Here is a 15,629-nt window from a genome sequence, read left to right as displayed (position 1 = left end):
TTTAACTTGATTCCAAATCGTAAACAGTTTGTTTGTTGGACCCACACCATTCGATTTATACAAAATAAATCGAATGGTGTGGGTCCAACAAACAAACTGTTTACGATTTGGAATCAAGTTAAAAAGCAAGGGAAAAGCTAGTTTAAATACTATTTATTATACAGTTACGCGATCCCCAGCAGTAAAATAGGACTATATACTAGTAAGCAAAACGATAGACCTCAGGGGACCCTTATTGTACCAAGAGGACGAAGGCCTCGATGGTATATAATGAACAGAGAGAGACATGCGTGAATTATAGCGGCATGCTACTGTAAAATTGCTCACGAAATGCATGTAACACGGTCGGAACTGAAAAAACGAGCAAAAATCACAAATAGATTTCATGGAAAAACAAAGAACCCCGTGTAGCCACATATATAAATATCGTAATAATATAATATTAGGAGTGCACCGTAGAATATAAGAGGGTAGACTATAAACGTCCCCCACGCCGTTAATCAATACTACACACCACACTAAGATGGCGCCGATGTTAGAGCCTTAAGAGAAACAGAACTAGGCATGCGCGCAATACAGCTGAACGCAATTATCAAATTGCCTTCACTATATAAACAACAAGCTCACCGCGTGTGTTTACAGAGGAAGAAGAACGCGGCAGAAGCATGACACAACTCGTTAACAGGTGAGCAAAGGTGGGAGGCTTCTAACAAGGGTGTGCTGTAGCTCGAACGTAGGAGAGGGCTCTAGTTCGGAGTTGGGAGAAACCCTGTCAGATGACTCGAAACAGAGGGAGTAATACTAATGCAACGAGATACTATAAACTTAGATGGAAAACTGGAAAACGATGACACAATGGGAATACAAGATACTGCAGTATACTATTGGGTAGATAAATACCTTTTCCACTAGACAGGCCAGGTAGCAGTAAAAATTAAAAATTGTAAGAGACTTACTTAAATAGCCTGCTGAAATAGGATTAAGGGATTTGAGTGAAATCAGTGCAGATCAGTTGAAGTATAGGGTCTGATATTGGAAGGAGGGCTGCATAAAGAGCAAATAGGACTGGGAGGTGCATACAAGGCAAATAGATACTAGAGAAACCAATACTATCTAAAAATACATCAAACAGTAAGAGAGTAGAATGGGAACGCTGTGGGACTATACACTTACAGTACCCTGCTTTGATTACAGGACATATCCAGCTCCTACACGAGAGAGAACAATTCTCATATGCCCGTTCATGAGAACTTTTTAATTCATATCAAGGTAAGAAGAATGAAGACTGGTTTATAAAAAAAGGCAGTGAACTATACAGGGACATGAGCTAATCAAAGATTTGTTTGCCCACACAGATTTTGTTTAAAATTTTAAAGAGGAATCCGACTTATGAAGAGGATCCAAATCAATTCTAACATACGGAGAAAGAAAGACTCACTCACTGTGGGAAGTGGCATTACCCCTTAGGTAAATAGAGGCAAGAAGGAAAGATCCATGAAATCATAATAAATTAGTTAGGAAAAATGAATGAAACTTAACTCTCACCCTACAGGTACACCAAAACAATCTACAGCTATAGTCCAGAGAAGGTGCACGGACGGCTGTGTTTTCCCCAGGGGTTTGTCCACAAAAGGAATGGGGTAAGAGTGACACCACTATAAATGAATATCCCAACACGATGGGAGTAGTGTGAATGTTATAATGATTAGAAGGGTAATTATATATCCTCTAGCCCCTAAGTATTTCCACACTAGAAAGAAACGGAGGGCACAATTGATTACCACAAGAGTCATGTGAACTACGAAGGGCTAATGATAATATTGTTACATGAACTTTATATGGAACGACAATGCAACTGGCTGATCAACTATGTACCTGAGGAAAAATATCTGTATAAGGCTAGAAAGAGATGTACCTAGGATATTGAATCTGTTTGAAAAAGATCTGACTTTGCATGAGAGTTAGCAAAAGGGGTGTGTGTTATAATGGGGTATAACAACTGAGATGTTGAAAAACAGGTATGTCGTAATATGCCCCCAGAGGATTGATATTGTTTCTTTCTCCGTGTATCCCCACAGAGATTTTTAAATATATATCCACAAGCCGGTGACCCCAAAGAAACGGCAGGTTCTGATGAAGGTGTTACAACATCGAGTAGTATAACACCGAAACGCGTCGACGCATTTGTTACTAAATCCAAACAAGGCCAAGGGCGTAACAGATGTTAAAGTATAAACACGATTTTCATTAATACTGTCTACTATCCCTCGAATATCTGAGAAAAGGCCAGAGGATTTCAAAAAGTGGCGAAAGTATCCTTAGGCCACAGTGTTAGGGGGTTTGTGAATAGGATTTATTTGTCTTTGTATTGTAGTTGTGATGATTATTCTTCTACTCTGCTGCAAAAAAATGTTTTTATTGTAATATTGTTTTTCCTGTGCAATGAATTATTTAATTGTTTTAATTTTACTGTACGCGTTCAAAGAGTTCCTTCTTTGAATTTTTAATCAATTACTGTGCAACTTTTTGTGTAACCAGAGTTTTTTTTACTTTATACAATAAATAAACAGACTGTGAACGTTCACTTTTTAGTGTGGAACTTTTTACCCATTGTTTCCCGCTGTGGGAGAATTCTGCCCGTATCAATATTCTGGAATGTATGATTGTATGACTGTTTAGAACCTACATAGCAATTTAGAGTGCTATAGTGTATTCCCAGGGATTTCCCTTTGACCTTGTTGTCACTGTACCCTGTTCCCTGGTGACAGTGGGGTACTCCCTCTTTTATTTACTTGGCTTGGCATGCATTCCAAAAGGTGATAGCTCTAAGTGAACATACTGAACCTTATACCATGCTATATCCTGCTCTCTTCCGATGCAAAATGAATGGTCCAATTTAATTGTTATGTTTTCACTATTGTTTATGGAGTTGGCTAATGTCAGGCTTGATGGTCAAGGAGTACCTCAGTGCTGGCCTGCTTAAGACTACATTACAATGTACACATTTCTTTACTCCTTTCTTCCTTTGCTCTAATTCATGGTATACCCTGCTTCATACGACACACAACACCAATAAGATTATGATATTAACAACATATCCTGGAATGTGCATGGTCTTTACAACCCTCTAAAAATAAGGGCATATATGAATCATCAGAACATTCACATCGCACTACTACAAGAAACTTGTATAAAGACCCAGGCAGATGTCACTTTTACAAGCAATTGGGTATCAATAGATTATCTGCCAACTACTCTGCTTGTGCCAGTGGGGTGGTCCTATGGGTATAGAAAAGCCTTCATGTCCACCTACTGGCAGAGATAACCACCTCCATCCCCGGGAAAAGTTTGTTATATTGCAGTTACCGCTGCAAGATAAACACCTCACCACCATTGCCTCCACCTATGGGCCAAACACAGATGACCCAGACTTTGCATGGTTGTAGGAAGCTGGCTCGGTTTATACTATACCAAAGTGAGGTATAGTGTGCACAGAGTCCAGGGAATCCCCAAAGGTAGGCAGAGGTAACATTAGATAGCAACTCACTCTCGCGCACCCAAGGGAGGAGTCGCCAGCCTCGTGACTACAAAAGACTTCTCCAAGAGAAAATTAAGTGCAATCATCCGAGCCCAACACCAGATGGAGGTCTATTCATAAATGTACCATCTGCAGCCCATATGCCTCGAACATATACTTTTAGGTATTTTATTTCCTAGAACTAAGCTAGCCTAGCATAGGTAAGTGAGAAGTACTTTGCGTAAATATACAGATTGTAACAATTTGGATTGCAATTGTAAATGTACTTTGATTACAGAAGTGTTACCGATAATGCAATGCTTTTCAGAATATACTTTGAATGGGATTTTCAGTAAGATTACAGGTAAGTTACTTTTGGATTACTTTTCTTACTCAGAGTAGTATACCTGGATACTACTGAGACATTTCCTGTAAACAGGTAAGTAAAATCATTTTTGTTAAACAGTACAATTTTAAAGAATTACTTTTGGTTTTCAAACTCCACTCTTTGACAGTTTTTTTGTGAAAAGTTTAAATGTTATTCTATAGAGGGAAATAGTGTTATAGGCTTTGAGGTAAGTATTGGCTAGTGGGAGTTTAAGTTCTGGGGGTAGACTCAGGGGTCCTCCAAGGTCAAAGATGCACTCTAGTTACACCCTCAGCGACAATAGGGCGGCCGGGTGCAGAATGCGGAGGCCCAATGTTATCCAATGGGGATAGGGGGCCTCTGGTTAGTGGCTGCTAGCAAGCAGATCACTTGGTTGTGGGAGCAAAGCTCCTGGACTTTAGCTCAGGGCAAATGGGGAAACTAAGTAGCATCAAAGGTGCACCCTCATTGGCACTATGGCGGCTGGGTGCAGGGTGCTGTTTCGACGTCAGACGCCCTGTTTTCAATGGGGAACCTCCAGTTTGCAAAGACACTGCAGGCTTGGGGATGAAGGTCTTCTGGGTGCGACAACCACTTCAAGATGTAAGTTGGGAAGTTAGGGGTTGGTTAGGCACCGTGGGTTAGGGCACCCAAGGCTGTGGGGCATCGGGTGCAGGGGGGCCTTTTGAGGGCGGATCTTCTTACCAGCTCCTGGTCGCGGTGATAAGGGGGACCTTCCGGATTTAAGCTGCAGGTGTCGGCTGGAGGCTTGAAGCAAGTCAAGAGTCGCCGGATCTCAGGTCATGATTGCTGGGGGGGCCTCCTCGTGGTATTTGCCCACACGAGCTCGGGCCGTGCACGCTGGGTGCAGAGTGGGGCGGATTCACAGTGTCCGACTGGGGTTCACGGAAGACAAAGTCTAGGTGCTTGAAGGCAGGCAAGTCCTCTGGGGTTTGAGGTTGTTGGCTGCAGGACACACCGGGATTTCGCAGGAGCAGGTTCGAGGGAGAGATAGGCCGCTAGTGCTGTGGCCAAGTCAGTGGGAGTCTTCCTCTTGTTAGGCGCTGCACGGCTGTTTGGTCCTTCTTCCTCTTGTAGTTTCTTCTTGTCGGATGAAGCAAGGTTCAGGGGTGCCCCTAAATACTAGATTATGGGGTGTTACATGTAGGTAAAAGGCAAGAACCAATGGGTCAGTTCCCTAGGGTGGTTTTGAGCCTGTCCCTGGTTGGCTGAGTCCCCCCATCTGCAAGATGGAGGGGACTGGGTGCTGTGATTCACCTTCTCCTCCCCAACCTGAAGGGTGGAGTTGGCAGATGGGGGCAAACCTCTATTCCTCACTTGTTTTTCCCGCCGGTCCTCCCGCCCAAAGTGGGGGTCAGAACCAGTGGGGACCAATTGCTGAAAGCAGCAAGAGGCCTAGTGAAGCTCACCAAGGTGGCAGGCAAGCCTTTGAGGGTTGCCCTTCATGAACCCCGACCATGCAGGGGGAGGAAGCTTGGCAACTTGCCCCAGGACGTACATTGTTTCAGGCCCCAGAGCGCAGTAGGCTCTAGACCCAGGGGTCCAGAAACATGTATGGTGGTGACAGCTGAAAGCAGCCACTCAGACTTGACATTAGTGGTGGGTTAGGATTCAGGGGGCATCTTTAAGATGCCATCTGTGTGCATTTTTCATTAAATCTCACAAGCATTTGAAGCCTTGCGTAGGGGACTATAAAAATGCAAGACGCCATCATTCCCAGTAATGAATATGCTACTTACCAGTATGCATCTGTTCTTGGCATGTAGGGCTGCTAACATTCATATCTTTTGCATTAGATCGCCGCCTAGTGTTGGGTCCGGATGATCGCACATTGTTGTCCTGGAAGAGTCTTCGAAGTATCCTGAGATAGGTGGCTCCTCCCCTGGACTACAGTGCGCATGGGCATCGGCTCCATCCCCAGATTGTTTTTAGCCATTGTGGCAGAGATGGAGTGCAAAGTGTAAAGGATGTCCATGCTAATGATTGTATGCAAGAGTATGTCTGCAGCTGCGACAGGCACCGGGGAGGAGGGTGGGCGATATGAATGTTAGCAGCCCAACATGCCAAGAACAGATGCATACTGGTAAGTAGCCTATTCAGTTCGAGGCATGTGGGCTGCTAAATTCATATCTTTTGCATAGAATATATAGCAGTCCCTCCATTAGCGGCGGTTGCCCGTGCCAGCTGCAGAAACCTGAAAAAGTGTCTTGAGAACAGCCTGCCCAACAGCTGCTTGCTGTTTGGAATGCACATCAACACAGTAGTGTTTTGTAAAGGTATGTGGTGTAACCCATGTGGCTGCTCTACAAATGTCCTCTAAAGGAATGTTCCCCAGGAAAGCCATGGATGCCCCCAATTTGCGTGTGGAGTGCGCCCTTGGGGGTATTGTTAAGGTGCGTTTAGCCTTTTGATAGCAGATCTGGATGCACTTAACAATCCATCCGGCTATTCCTGCTTTGGAAATAGGGTTGCCCTTGTGCTGTGGCGAGAAGGCAACAAAAAGTTGTTTTGTTTTCCTAAAGTGTTGTGTCCTGTCAATATAGTACATCAACGCCCTCCTAACGTCCAAAGTATGGAGCATTCTTTCCGCCACCGTTTGTGGGTTTTGGAAGAATGCAGGCAAGTCAATAGTTTGGTTGAGATGAAACTGTGACACCACCTTCGGAAGGAATTTGGGGTTAGTACGTAGTACCACCCTATTTGGATGAATTTGTATGAATGGCTCTTGGATTGTGAGCGCTTGCAGCTCACTGACACGTCTCAGTGAAGTGATAGCAATTAGGAAAGCCACTTTCCATGTTAGGAACTGGAGTTCACATGAGTGTAGTGGCTCAAAAGGTGGTCCCATCAGCATGGTGAGGACCACATTGAGATTCCACACCAGAGCTGGCGGTGTTCTTGGGGGAATGACTCGTTTCAGACCTTCAAGGAAGGCCTTAATGGCAGGCACCCTGAAGACAGAGAGATGCTGCCTGTTCTGAAGATAAGCTGCTATGGCGGATAGATGTATCCGAATGGAAGTGTACGCTAGATTGCACTTGTAAAGATGTAACAGATAACAAATGATGTTAGGGATAGATGCATCTAGCGGGTTTATGTTATTGGCTGTACAGTGAAGGACGAAACGCTTCCATTTTGCAGCATAGCATGCTCTGGTAGTCTGCTTCCTTGCCTCCTTGATGATGTCCATGCATTCTGGAGGTAGGTGAAGGTAGCCAAACTCTAGGACTTCAGGAGCCAGATCGCCAGGTTGAGCTGTTGCGGATCTGGATGCTGAATGTCTACATGGTTCTGCGTCAAAAGCATGGGCGTTAGGCGCAGCCTTTGATGCGGCACCACCGAGAGCTCCAGAAACGTGGTGTACCATGCTTGGCGTGCCCACGTTGGAGCAACTAGGATGAGTGCCATCGAGTGCTGCCTTAGTTTTCTTGCCACCAGCGGTATCAGAGGTGCTGGTGGAAAAGCGTACGCAAATTTGCCTGACCAGTTCATCCATATCGCATTCCCCTGCGACTGTGGGTGAGGGAACCTGGCGGCAAAGTGTTGGCATTTTGCGTTTTCGTTTGTGGCAAATAGGTCTATCTCCGGATGACCCCACTGCTGGAAGTACGGGAGGAGTACTGATGGATGTAACTCCCACTCGTGCATTTGATGGCTGTATCTGCTGAGCAGATCCGCCATCTGATTGTCCTTGCCCGGGAGGTGTTCTGCCATGAAGAAAATGTTCCTCTGAATGGCCCACTTCCACATGCTCTGAGCCAGATGAGACAGCTGCGGCGAGTGGGTGCCTCCCTGCTTTTGAATGTAGTACATCGCTGTCATGTTGTCCGTCCGGACTAACACTACCTTGTTGCACAGATGTACATTGAAGGACTTGAGCGCCATGAAGATTGCCATCAGTTCCAGATAGTTGATGTGCATCTTCTGTTGCTGCGTCGTCCATAGTCCCTGCACAGTGTAAGTGAGCAGATGAGCTCCCCATCCTTGGAGAGATGCGTCCGTTGTCAGGGTAATCTGTGGCACTGGCTCTTGGAACAGTCGGCCCTTGCAAAGGTTGTGTGGATTCCACCAATGCAGAGAGTTGTACGCCCGACTGGTAACCAACACTAGGTCTGTCAATTGTCCCTGAGCCTGTGTCCACTGATTTGCTAAGCACTCCTGGAGCGGACGCATATGTAACCTTGCGTGAGGGACTATGAAGATGCAGGAGGCCATCATGCCAATCAACTGCATGAATACTCTCGCTGGAAGCGAGTGTTGTGGTCTGAACTTTTGGATTAGAGACTGCATGCTGTCTATCCTGACCTTGTTTGGCTGAGCCATGGCTGTCAGGGTATTTATCGTCGCGCCCAGAAACTGCCGCACATGTGCTGGTTGAAGGTGCGACTTTGGGTAGTTCAACGAGAAGCCCAGATTGTGAAGGAGGTGAATGGTAGTCGACATGTCCGCGGCGCACTGTTGTTCCGACTTGGCTTGAACGAGCCAGTCGTCTAGGTAGGGGTAGACATGGATGTTCTGCCTCCTGAGGTGCGCCGCTACCGTCGCCAGACACTTGGTAAACACTCTGGGGGCGGTGGTCACTCCGAAGGGTAGGACTTTGAACTGATAATGCCTGCCTTGGATGGTGAACCTGAGGTACTTTCTGTGGGACGGGTGTAGTGGTATGTGGAAATAAGCATCCTTGAGGTCTAAGGTTGCTAGGAAGTCCCCTTGGTTCAGCAAGGGAAGAATCTGTTGCAGTGTAAGCATATGGAAATGTTCTGACAGAATATACAGGTTGAGGGGGCGCAGATCCAGAATGGGTCGGAGGGATCCGTCCTTCTTTGGAATAAGGAAGTACAGGGAATAGACCCCTGTGCCTTCCTCCTCCACTGGCACGAGCTCGATTGCGCCTTTTTGCAGCATCACCACTACTTCTTGCTGCAATAAGTGCAAGTGCTCTGCGGACTTAGGCCGTTGCCTTGGTGGAATGTTGGGTGGAGTGGACTTTAACTCTAGACAATAACCGTACTGGACAAGTTGTCGTACCCACCTGTCTGTGGTGATGTTTGTCCAGACTGGCAGGAACTGCTGGAGTCTCCCCCCCGACAGGTGTTAAATGGTCGTGGGGCAGTGACAGAGAGTCACTGTTTGTTTGGGGCAGAGGAATGGGAGTTGTTGTTTCCTCTGCCACGTCCTCTGGTGCCGTTTCCTCGATAACCCCCTTTATTCTGCTTGGGGTACGAGGACTGTGCTCCACCTCTAGTGAACTGAGATTGTTGACCCATCTGTCCTCGGGTGACTCCACGTGCACCTGAGCGACGAAAAGTGTTGCCCCGGAATTGTTGTGACTGAAGGGCCCCCATAGACTTAGCTGTTTCGTTGTCTTTCTTAATCTTTGAGGGTGGTGTCAACATCAGGACCAAACAGTCTATCAGGATTGACGGGCTGATTGAGTATGGTCGTTTGAATGCCTGGTTTAAACCCTGATATGCGTAGCCACGCTGGTCGTCTCAGCATGACGCTAGTGTTAATAGCCCTAGCTGCTGTGTCCACGGCATCAAGTGCACACTTTATGGCTGCATTGGAGAGGAGTTTACCCTCCTCTATAAGCAGTTTGGTACCCTCTTGAAACTGCGAAGGCAGGTGTTGTAAAAGTTGCTCTAGGGTGTCGTAATGCGCCCTATCATAACGTGCCAATAGCGCCTGTGTGTTCACAATACGCCAGAAATTGGCAGCCTGCGCAGCTACTCTTTCGCCCCCTGCCTCAAGCACTTTAGACTCCTTGTCTGGGGGAGGAGCTTCACCCGTTGTCTGGGAGTTTGCCCTTTTGCGGGCATTTGCGACCACAAGAGAGTCTAGTGGCAACTGTCCCCGAATGTATGCAGGGTCTGCAGGTGCTGGTCTGTATTTCTTCTCGATGCGTGGATTGACCACCCTCGCCCTGGTAGGCTCTTTGAAGATTTCCGCAGCATGCTTAAGGACACCTTTGAGCATAGGAAGTGTCTTGACTGTCCTTTCAGAGACTGAAAAAGTGTCAAACAGAAAATCTTCCTCCACTGGGTCAGCATGCATGTCCACATCATGATTAGCAGCTGCCCGCTCAATGAGTGCATGAAATCCTGCAGAGTCTTCTGTTGGGGATGCACGTGCACTGAAAGGCTGTGGGTCTTGCCCCACATTTTGGATTCCCTGGTCACCTATGTCGTCATAGGAATCCTGTTGTGCATCGGGCTCATTGATGGGGAAAGTGTACTGGTCATCTTGTCCATATTCCTCTCCCTCAGAGTGGTCAGGGGAAGGTGTTGAACTCCTTCTAGGAGGAGGCTGGATAGGTTCAATCAGGGCTGGAGTGTCCTGTGCAAGCCTCTTCTTTTTAAGTGGGATAACATAGGAGTCCACTGGCTGGGAAGTGATCTTCCTCTTGTAAAGGGTCAACTTGCCCGTGTCCGCGTCGATAAAACGTTCAGAGTCGTCTCCTGAGTCGAGTTGTCGACCCAATACTCCAGCAGGCGTGGACGAGTCCGATGTCTTTGGCGCCGTCTTTGGCGCAAAGGCCTTTGGTGCCTCCTTTGGCGGCAGAACGAAGAGAAGTTTGCCAGTAGGCTTTACCGGCATGTCCATCGTCTTCTGGTGCGACGGCGCCGGAGCCGACGTCGCAGAAGCCTTATCCCGTATTCTTTGAAGTGAAGTGGCGATGAGGGATGCGTCACTCACAGCGGCACTTGGCGCCGACGAGGAGGCCTTCACCTTGCCTTCGGTTCCGACGTCTTGTGGGCCCTTCGGAACCTTAGACGTCGATGCTGCAGCTGTAGACACAGAGTCCTTCGACCGATGTGTTGAGCCTCCGCCCTTCGATCCGTGTGATTTTGCAGACTCCGTCTCAACCACGCGTCCGACTAACGACGTCCCAGTTGGTACCGGAGTCTTGTCGCTGACTTTGGCGGACTTTGACGGCGTCGTCCCGGTCGACCCGTGCCGGACGTCCTTCTTAGAGGATGCCTCCTCTGCCGACGACTTCGGCACTGTCGAATCGACAGTTTTCTTCGACTTCTGTGGACCGGAGGCCGACGGAGTCGATGAGGTAGCAGGCTTTGGTGTTTTTGGTTGAACGACCGCCATCTTAGGTGCACTCGAGTCCGTTAGTTTCGGTTTCGTTTTCGGGTCGGCCATTTTAGGAGCAGTCGATACCGATGGTTTCAGTTTCGGTTTCGATACGGGCTGCGTAGCAAGTATGTCCGTGGCCGGGCCTGAAGGCGGGGCCGTGGCTTGCGGTACAGGGTCTTGGGTAAGGCCGAGTGGCGATCCCGTGACCCGAGCCTGATCCGCGTAACTTTCGCGGCATAGCTCATCCCCTGAGCTATCTTCCGCGGCCCCATAAACTTCTTCGACGTCCCCTACCTCGTCGACGTATTCAAGGCCTTGATCCACGACCCCGTCGTCTTCCGGATCTGCCTCGACCTCCGTCGCGGGCGGTGAGATTTCAAGATGATGGCTTAGGCCCTCTTCTTCCTGGTCGCCGAAGATGTTATCTGGAGCCGGGGCCACTTGTCTGGCCTCAAGGCGCACCGCGCGCCGAAGCTTGAGCGTCTTCTTCGACCTGAATCTGGAGCAGGCCATGCAGTTCTCCTCGTTATGGTCTGGCGAGAGGCATTTGTTACAGACCGGGTGCACGTCGATATGTGGGTATTTGGACCCACAGACGGGACAGTATTTAAACGGGCTCCGCTCCATGTTGAAAAGTTGTGGTCGTGTTGCGATGAGAAGGCCTCGATGTCCGAAGAGTGATACGACTCCGCAGATTCCGACTCAAAGAGACGGAAGAACTCGAGACCGTACGCAAATAATACCGACGTAATGAAACGAAGGCCTTTTGGCCTTAAAGAAGCTAGTTTTCTCGGTTCCGACAGACGTCGAGACCGCATCCGAACCCAATGGCGGAAAAAAACAATCTGGGGATGGAGCCGATGCCCATGCGCACTGTAGTCCAGGGGAGGAGCCACCTATCTCAGGATACTTCGAAGACTCTTCCAGGACAACAATGTGCGATCATCCGGACCCAACACTAGGCGGTGATCTAATGCAAAAGATATGAATTTAGCAGCCCACATGCCTCGAACCTGCATGAACACTCAAGCTGGTAAGGAGTGTTGAGGCTGAAACCAAGACATTGTGGTTTGTATATTCCGGACTCTAGTTGGAGTTGGGTATGCTACAGCTTTTTGTGGGTCTATAGTAGCTCCTAGACGTGAGAAAGTGGCTCTATATATACTGGACCAGAATAAGGTACAGTGTGCATAGAGTCCACAAACCCCAGAGGTATAACAGAGGTTAAAGCCAGGTGTCACCTTACCCTCCAAAGTGGTAGCTTGGTCGAGCAGTAAGGCAGTACCAGAGGACAGTGTAAAGCATTTGTTGTACACACTCAGTCAGCAAAAGGTTTCACACACTCAAGGACTGAACTCCAGGCCAATTGTTTTTATAGCAAAGATATCGTTTTATTTTTAGATCCAACAGGTATAAAAAAATATACTGTTAACAATATGAGAGGTCTCAGATGAGTACTTTGCAGAAAGGCAATAAACTTTGTAAACACAATAGGTACAGGGGTTGCAGTAGGCAACACAATTCTACACACAAATTAGCATGGAGCTCAATGGATTTTCCTATATAAACACAGTGGATTACTTTGTAGATTATTCTGGAAGTTCCAGGACTGGATCCTAGATTCAGTCCTGGGGTCTAAGCTGAAAACAATTTAGTAAAAACGTTTTAGTTATTGCAGTGATTTTTCAGGAATATAACGCTATTTTAAAAGTTCACACTTAGAACTTTTCAAAAGAAATCTGGCAATGTTATCAAACGGGAGAAAATTCAGGTTGCAGGTAAAGTACGTTCTCGTTACTTTTGAAATCCAGTACTGGGATCCTAGGTCCAGTACTGGGGTCTCCACTTAAAACAGGTAAGTAATTTCGTTTCAGTATTTCGTATGATTTTTAAAGAATTTTTCATGTTTTCAAAAGTAGACAGAAGAAATTTCATAGGAAAGCAGACAATGGGTTCCTATGGAGAAAATACAGATTACTAGTAAACCCGGTAAGGATTACTTTTGCGGTACAGTACTGGGCTACAAGGTACAGTACTGGCTTCTCTCCTGATCACAGGTGAGTACTTCTGAATTCGGTTGATTTTATATGAATATTTTAAGTTTCCAAAACTTCACACTTACAAGATTTTTCGAGTCAAACCAGTCAATGTTATCCAATGGCAGGTAAGTGAGTTACCGGTTTCCAGGTGAGTACTCGACTGGTGAAGTTAAGGTTCTGGGCATAGGCTCAGGGGTCCCCCAGGGTCAGGTAGGTACAGTTGGTTCACCCTCAGCGGCACAGGGGCAGAGGTAGTTAGGCCCAATGTTATCCAGTGGGGGGCAGGGGGCCTCCGGTTGGTGGCTGCTGGCTAGCAGGCCACGCGGCTGTGGGAGCGGGGCTCCTGGTTACTTGCTCAGGACAAATGGGGAAGTAGGATAGGGCAAAGGTGGCATGGCCAGCGGCACTCAGGCGGCTGAGTGCAGGGTGCTTATGAGCCATCGGGCACTCAATGTTATTCAATGGGAAAGGTCACAAACGAACAAAGGCTGCAGGCTCAGGGACGGAGACTCTTCAGGGGCGACCACCACTTCGAGAGTTTAGTTGGGATATTGGAGCACAGGTAGGTACCCCAAAGGAAGGCACAGGGGGCTGTAGGGCGCCGGGTGCAGAGGTGTCTTTAGGTGTCTGGAAAGCTTACCCTCAGGTGGTTGGAGGGGCCCCTGGTTCTGAGTCTGCAGGCGTCGTCTGGTTCGTCGAGGAGGGTCATTGGGCACTGGACTTCGGGTCCCAGTCGCCGGGGGGACGTCCTCGTGGTCTTAGTTCACTAGGGCACAGGCCGGGCTCGGCGGGTGCAGAATGAGCTGGTCCGGAGCTTCCTGGCGGGCACCAGGGGTGTTGTTGCAGCAGAGCCTCTGCTGATGAGTCCCAGTCTTTAAGAGGGTCAAGGAAAGCAGGTCTTCTGGGTGTCCCAAGGTTGCTGTATGCTGGAGTCACCGGGGTTTAGGCAGGAGCAGGTTCCAGGATCGACAGACCGGTAGGGCTTGGGCCAAGTCAGTTGTGGTCCTCCTGTTAGCAGCTGTCTTCTTCCTCTTGATCTTCTTTTTGTATCGAGATCTGAGGAAGGAAGGAAGGTTCAGGGAGCCCCTAAATACTGAATTTAGGGGCATTTCAAGTAGGGCAAGGGCAGGGAGCCTGCTCCTCTCCTGTGGGAGGGGGGTAGGAGCCTAACTGTGATTGGGCAGGGCTCCCCATCTTCAAGATGGCCGGAGCCCGAGGTCGTGCTTCACCTCGTCTTCCCCACCAGAGGTGGGGTTGGCACACCCCCCTTCCTGATGTAGTTTTTCCCGCCAGTCTTCCCGCCCAAGTGGGGGTCAGGACTGGTGGGGGCCAGTTGCTGGGTACAGCAAATGGTCTGGAGAAGCTCACAGAGGCGGCATGCCTTTGAAGCTTCCCCCTGCCCATCCTGGGGGAGGAGACCTAGCACCTCGCCCAGGATTTGCATTGTTTCAGGCCCAGGAGGGTGGGGGGCTTTCCACCCAGGGGTCCAGCAACGTATCAGCTTGTGGCAGCCTCTGCAGCCACTCAGCCCAGATGTGGATTGTAGGTTAGGTTTTCAGGGGACACCTTTAAGATGCCCTCTGGTGCACTTTACATTAAATCCCACACTGGCATCAGTGCAGGTTTAATGTGCTGAATAGTTTGGTAACAAACATGTCAGTCTTCAGTGTAGCCATTATGGTGCTGTGGAGTTCGTAATGACAACCTCCCAGCAACATATACTCATAATGGCATCACTGCACTTAGTGCCCAGGAATGGCCCTGGGTACTGTAGGGGCACAGGGCTCATGCACCTGTGCCCACACCTCTGGCATAGGGCACCCAGCTAGAGGGATGACTGAAGTATGCCAAAGTAGTGGGTTCTGTGGGCATGGCACGCAGGGATGTGTGCCATGTCGACTCTTTGTTTAGTTCTGTACTTAGACACAGAGCCTGCAAAGGTACTGTGTGGGTGTCAGGGTACAGGGCCCCTGAGGGTGACCCAATAAGTGCTGCAACCCTCAGGGGTCTTCTCAGGTCACCATGTCCTGGGTACCTAGGGTACCATTTACTAGGGGCTGATAGGTGGCCAGAGATGCCAATTGGGTTTCAGTTTCAACACAGTTTTAGGGAAGGAACACAGGCCCTGGGTACCTGGTTGGCAGGAACCCAGGGCACACTCAGTCAAAGCACATCAGCAGTTCAGAAAAAAGTGGGGGCATACCAATGCAAGAAAGATGGCACTTTCTCACATAACCCGCGGCTGTGTTTAGACACTGCACGCGTCTCCCGAGGGCCTCCTACTTCCTAACCCTTGGTTGTTCCTAGAAGCCCCAGCGATTCCACAGGCCCTAGGCCTGCTTTCTATCTCATACGTGGTTCTTATAACTATTTTAGTATATGGTTTGTGAGGCCCCTAGGGAAAAACGTATACTGTGCAACTTATCTATGCTAATTAAGTTCCTTGTATTGTACTTTTACCTCCAGCCTCATAAAGAGACCAGAGGGGTTGTGTTTAAAATAAATTGAATATGCTACTTACCAGTATGCATTTGTTATTGGCATGTAGGACTGCTGACATTCATATCTATAGCATAGATCGCCGCCTAGTGTTGGGTCC

At 48.3% G+C, this 15,629-nt stretch overlaps 1 protein-coding gene across 4 annotated transcripts in view; it reads right to left on the bottom strand.

Moving 5' to 3' along the window:
- Positions 1–15,629, bottom strand: part of HDLBP (high density lipoprotein binding protein) — a 1,657,332-nt gene that overhangs the window by 1,330,932 nt on the left and 310,771 nt on the right. The window lies entirely within an intron of this gene.

Source organism: Lissotriton helveticus, chromosome 11, assembly GCF_964261635.1.
Source record: "Lissotriton helveticus chromosome 11, aLisHel1.1, whole genome shotgun sequence".
NCBI classification, from domain to species: Eukaryota; Metazoa; Chordata; class Amphibia; order Caudata; family Salamandridae; genus Lissotriton; species Lissotriton helveticus.
This window is presented reverse-complemented; position numbering and strand designations above follow the sequence as displayed.